Here is a 7030-nt window from a genome sequence, read left to right as displayed (position 1 = left end):
AGCTAAACATATTTATTTCTTTAGCACAGATTAATTTACTTGTTTAATTCATTCTAGTTATCAAGGGATTCAGAAAACATCATGGAGAAAGCGAAGAATGGAGGAATGGAAATAGACAGAAAGATGGAAATGAAAATGATCATGATATTCAATACTAATATTTAACGTCTGACACATGGTGTGAATGATAGACTAAGAAGATGAATACAATTGATGATAAGAGATAGAAACAAATACAGAAAAGTGCCAACATCTTTACACAGATCTGGACGGTGGATGTGTTTTCCGGCGAGATGTAGTGGAATGTAAGGATGAGCTTCCCTCTCAGGCTTGCTCGTCTTGTAGGAGTGACCTTGGTATAGAGCTTCACGGTAGGGATTGAAAGGATTTGCCCTGAGACTCACCTCTCGACCTTGTCTCTTAAATCTTCCCGGATCTTCTCCGATCAGTACTCAGACCAGTCTCTCTCTCAATATACAAATATCAAAATATGCCCGTATCAAGTATATTTTCTCATAGAATTTCAGAGGCTATTTATAAGCTCAGCTTTGACTCTCTATAGTGTGGACCCCACTTTATTGTTATGGCAATTTTGGAAATGGTGGAGTGAATATTCCTTCTGTTATGCGATCAATTCCATCAGAAATGCACAACAGTCAGCTGTACACGTGTCAGGATCGTCCGCAATTGCGTTGCTCTTTTGCATCTTCGATCATTTGCTCGCATGCGGTGTTGTTTTTTATTACTACATGTGGTTGAAGTTGCGCTAATCGCTTAGCTCTTGATCGATTGTCACATGCGCCGTAATTGCGTTGATCGTCTATTCATTTTTGAATGATGGGCACAATGCGATGTAGATGCGTTAATCTTTTTATCTTGAGCCATGACTCATACGGTGACTTGATTTCTTGCAAAATAGACTTGAAATATTATTTTCTACCATTGCGATGGTGTCAGTGGGTGTATTGACGACAATTTATAATTTTTGTGTTTCTTAGCTAATTTCTCTACAATTGACGCAACTTTCCTTTCTTTTGATGGCAATATCTAAATAAAGCAGTACAAATAATTTGTATTTCTACAAGTTATCACGTCCCTGAAAAGATGTCATCGTTTCTCAGCACATGGACTTCTCAGTATTCTTTACTCGGATATTCTCACATCGATGGACACTTTTTCAAAATCAATATCACCTCCAAGATATAGTTTAATCCTTTGACCATTGACTTTGAATGTGTTGGATATGTCAGTTCTACCGCTCCTTGAGTGTAAATTTCTTTTATAATGAAAGGTCCCAACCATCACAATTTCAATTTACATGGAAATAAATGAAGTCGTGAGTTGAATAACAAAACTTTTTGGCCAACATCAAAATTTTTCTTACTAATGCGTTGCTGCCAACGCTTCCTGTTCTTTGTAGTTTTTAGCGTTATATGTTTGCAATCTCCATTCATCTAACTCCCGTAACTGTAGTTTTCTCGCTTCACCCGAATCTTCCATGTTGAAGTTGAGCTTCTTGGTTACCCAAAATGCTTTATGCTCAAGCTTTAGTTGTAGATGGCACGCTTTTCCAAAGACAATCACATATAGGGACATTTCGATGGTCGTTTTATACACTATGCGATAAGCCCATAATGCCTCATCCAACTTTTGCACCCAATCCCTTCGCGTTGAGTTGACAACCTTTTCAAGTATTGATTTGATTTCTTGGTTGGAAACCTTAGCTTGACCATGTGTTTGAGGATGGTAAGCTGTTGCGATTTTGTGATGAATGTTATATTTTACTAGGAGCTTACTAACGATGAAATTAATGAAGTGAGTTTCTTTATCACTTATGATGGCACTACATAGCATGTAGTGCCAAAGCGAGTAAAAATGTTTCTCTATAAGAACTTCGAGACTGTTGTCCCATCATTAGAAGTGCATGAAATTGCTTCAATCCATTTTGATACGTTATCAACAGCTACTAAAATGTAGTTGTGGCCATTAAAGGGTGGGAATGAGCCCATGAAGTTAATTCCCAACATCAAAAAATTCAACCTCTAGAATAATGTTCAACAACATCTCATTTCTTCCAGAAATGTTCCTTGTGCATTGGCAGCTGCCACACTTCATAACGTAGTTTATGGTATCTTTAAATAATATGGGCCAATAGTACCCACTATGAAGTACTTTTGTCACACCCCTTCCCAGACTACTCTCTTAGCCCATGCAAGGACATGACTGCAACAACTATCAACCCTTTTATGAAACTTACTGCTTACTAATTCTATTTAGATAATCTGATAACAATATGCAATCTCAAACACAACGGCTGCCACTAAGGCCAAATAGACATTAACCATTAAACACAAAACATTCACAAAATTTACAACACAAGTCTCATAAGTCCCAACTCCCAAGCTTAGTCCCTACATGCAACAACTACAACATGTGTACAAACATTTACAGTAACCACCTAGCTAACGGGTTACTAGAACTCCTGACTTTATGTGGCAGAGCAAATGTAAAGCTATCTTCAGGGGATTTGACTGCTACCTGGGGAAAGAAAACATTTTAAAAAAATAGAGTAAGCTACTAGTCTAGTGAGTGACTTAAGAAAGAAAATAGGTTCTTATGCTTAAGTCTCAATAAAGAGATCATATTGAAACATAAATCTTTACAGTAGCCTTGTACTGAAATGTAATCTTTCAAAGCATTAAACATGTAAAGCTGTTATCATCATAAAATATTAAACTGATCCTTAGTTGAGAGTAACCCTGTTATGGTTAAATCCCAATGTCAAGCCTTAGTTAAGAGAGAACTCTTTTGCTCAATCTCTCGACATCTAATTACTTACGTGCATGTGGTTATAACTAAGTACCATCCTACCTTAGGTACTATGGCTCGGATACCTTCTCCAAGTCCTTTAGTATCGAGCCCGAAGTAACATTAGTCATTTTAATACTTACTCTTTAAAGCATGTATACCTAAACACATAGTAACATATCTTTAAAGGCTCTAACACATGCTTTCTGCATATGAACACACATAAATAGTTTTACAACATTCTTTCATACATGGCATGCGTTTGAAAACATAAACTCCTAGTTTGCATGAAAAACTACTTTGTAAAATAGCTAGCATGAGAATAATCTTTCTTAAAATCATGGATTCTTAAAAATATTATAAATACTTAGCCATTCACAACTTTAGGGCTACTTCTTAAAGGTCGATATGCTTCTAGCCATGGTGTCAATACTGTGGACACAACAACATATATTTAGCTACTAGCAATGGTCTCCCTTTTGAGGCTAACTCTTAATTAAGCTTGCGTTTTTCCTTCCCCTAGAAGACCTTCACTCAACCGCATACCTGGCTATAGGTCAAGTACTTAGAAATTTCTTTGAGATTTAGGTTCTTGCTATGCGGGCAACACACCTCACCAACGCATTCCAACTATGCAACCAACACTTGGTCTAAGTGTTCCTTCAGCCCCACATGGTCATTCACATAAGCATCTATCCATCCTAGTCTTCAACACAAGCCTTCTCAGCCCAAACATCAAGTTAAATGCATAGTGGTGCCCAGCCCTTAGTCTGCCCGAGCATCTACTGTGAGCTGCCAACTTACTCAACCCATGAAGTTGCCCGCTTGTTCATAAAATTCCAAATTCGACTTACTTCATAATAACTTAAATTCTAAAGATCATCTCAAGAAATTTCCTTCCACAAACTTGTTTACAATTTCCTTAGGAAGCTTACATTAAAATTTCAACTTTAAACCCTTTGTGGTTCGTCTTGGAGTCTCAGTTCTTCATTGACGACCCAGAATCACCCGTGAACTGAACCTCTTGTCACTTTTTTCTTGAAACTAGACCCATAGAGCTTGAAACTGAACTGAACCTCTTGAAACTTTCTTCATGAACTGAAACTAGACCCACAGAGCTTTCGAACAACACAAAGAACTCTCAATTTACACAAAGGAATTGTTCAAACTGACTTTTTAAAGTTCATCCTCCCTTTTATACTACCCCCCCCCCCCAATCGTTTATCATAAATGCTTAGCATGACACCTCCACCTCAAGTGGGCTTAGTTCAGGAGATTGGGATAGCTGATGCCCCTAATCGGTGGTTTAAGATTGATTACTTCACCTACTATCAACGCATGCCTTCAGCTAGGTTCAATGCACACCATAGTTCTCATGCAAACCTACTATCAACGCATGTGCCTTGGCCTCCTCTTGGCTTCAATCATCATCGCAACTCCAGCCCTTTTAGCTTTGCAAGGCTTGACCAACGCAAGCTCTACTCATCGCATGTCAAGCTTGATCAACGTACACCTAGCCATCGCCCAAGCCATTGCTTGCCTAAGTGCCCAAGGCTTGTCTTGCCACAACCCTCATCAACCATTCAGCACATATGCGCTCATTGTGGCTTGGTCCATCGCCTAACTCATCGCTTGCTGCCTCAGCGCACATTGCCTTACTCCGGCGCATAGCTCTAACGCACACCAAGTAGCAGCACCTTGTGCTCAATGCCTATACTGGCCCACACGCATGAAAAGCCTCAATCGTCTATCTTTGCGCCCATCGCATAGCTCATCGTCTAGCGTTTACGCTCATCGTCTAGCTCATCACCCTCCTACCATATGCATACTAACCTCACAAGACTTGGTTGTCGCATCCCTTGTCCATGCATAGGGTTGCTTACTCTCAACATGGCTCCTCTTGGCATGCACAACCAATGCATGGCTTTTCTTTACTCTGCCACACTTGGATTCCTTAAGAGCCTAACCTCAACAAGTAAGTAAGTCCAATGCCCATGGCTCACATCCAACACCTAACACAAAGCCAACTCATGAGCTACACACTAATAACACTTAGCGAATTTCTAGCTTCACCCAAGAGTCAAGCTTCCAAACTTAAACATTTCTTCTAACTCTTCACCCTATTCCCTATAATTAAACATTAGTTCTCACATTAACCTACTTACCATACTGATCTCAGTAGTAAACATACACAAGTAGAGAAATTAGGGTTCAGGGTTTACAAATTTTGCTGTCGTGTGCTGGCTTCCATGGCCACCGAATGGTGACTCATAAGATTGATACAAAATGTGATGAAATGAGGTTTCTGGAACGCATTTTCTTAGGATATGATCTGGGCCTCTTTTGTACAGATGTGGCTCATCCCAGTAGTAGAACTTACATTCGTGCGTAAGTTTCTTTTTTTGTTGCGATGTATAGTCCTCTGGGAACTACTTTCAGAACAGAAAATTAACAATGTCTACATACTAGGGCAAAAATTCATCAACCTTTAATATTATTTCATCGGGAAAGGAAGCATTCACCATTGGTTGGCAGCGATTGCACTCAACATTTTCAAGCCATGACAAATGATTTGCAATTTTATTTTCTGATCCTTTACGATCAATGATTTCAGTATCAAATTCTTGCAAGAGTAATACCCATCTGATTAATCATGGCTTGGCGTCCTTCTTTGGCATAATATATTTGATTGCTAAGTGATCCTTATGAATAATTACATTCGATCCTAACAAATATGGTTTGAATTTTTCCACAGCAGATACTACTACAAGCAATTCCTTCTCGGTGGTTATATAATTCCCTTGTGCACTATCAAGGGTTTTGCTTGCATGAACGATTGGATGAAGAATTTTGTCCATGCGTTAGGCTAAGGTCGCACCCATCGCATAATCGCTTCCATCGCATAATCGCTTCCATCGCACATTAATTTGAATGGCTTTTACCAATCGAGTGTGATCAAAATTGGTGTTGTGACTAGCACCTCTTTTAATGTATCAAATGCTCTGAAATAGTTAAATCAAATTCAAAGGGTCTATTGACTTCCAACATTAAATTTAACGGTCTTGCAATTTTTGAAAAACCTTTAACAAATCTATGATAGAATCCAGCATGCCCGAGGAAGTTTTGTAGTGTTTTCACGTTGGTGGGCGGTGGTAAGTTTTCTATGGCGTTAATTTTGGCCTTGTCAACTTCTAATCATGATTTGGACACCCTATGTCCGAGCACTACCCCTTCAGTTACCATAAAATGGCATTTCTTACAATTTAAAACTAGGTTACTGTCCTCACATCTCTTCAAAATATTCTCAAGATTTGCTAGACATATTACATGTCTTGCCATATACTGAGAAGTCGTCCATGAAACATTCCATTTACTCTTCAAGATAATCAGAAAAGATGGCCATCATACACATTTGAAAGGTGCTTCGGGCATTACATAGCCCGAAGGGTATGTGCTGGAAGGCAAATGTCCCATAGGTGTAAGTAACATTCATCTTTTCTTGATCCTCTAGTGCGATCATGATTTGGTTATATCCCGCATAGCCATCTAGGAAGCAAAAGAAGTCGTTCCCTGCTAATCTGTCCAACATTTGATCAATGAATGGCAGGGGAAAGTGACCCTTCTTAGTAGCTGTGTTAAGCTTCCTATAATCCATACATATTCTCCAACCTGTAACTGTATGCATCGGGATAGCTCGTTGTTCTGGTTGGGTACTACAGTCATTTCACCCTTTTTTGGGATGCATTGTAGGAGACTAACCCACGTGCTGTCTGAAATGGGAAAAATAATCCTTGCATCCAACCATTTAATGATCTCCTTTTTTACAACTTCCTTCTTCGTAGGATTGTGTTGGGTTTTATGTCTTTAAAACTCGCAGTTTGTAAGATAATAAACATTTTCTATTGTCAATATACTTGTTATTGATCTCATAAATTGTCTAAATCCAATAAACTAAGACCCATGACTATTGTATAAGTACTTGAACTTTATGTGGAGACATACGAGTGGATTGGGTTCGAGTAAATAGTCAAAATGATCTATGGTACATGAATGAGGTTGGGTACCTTATTCTAGTAACACCATTGGATGCGGTCTACTCTGTAGTTATTACAAAGAGTTGTAAAGTGCTACATACGATGTGATCCTAATTCGTACATGTTATGACATGAAGAGTGGAGATATCCTATGCAATGAGTTTGCATAAGATCAGGACAAAGAAATA

The sequence above is a fragment of the Benincasa hispida genome, chromosome 9 (genome assembly GCF_009727055.1).
Source record: "Benincasa hispida cultivar B227 chromosome 9, ASM972705v1, whole genome shotgun sequence".
Taxonomy (NCBI): Eukaryota; Viridiplantae; Streptophyta; class Magnoliopsida; order Cucurbitales; family Cucurbitaceae; genus Benincasa; species Benincasa hispida.
This window is presented reverse-complemented; position numbering follows the sequence as displayed.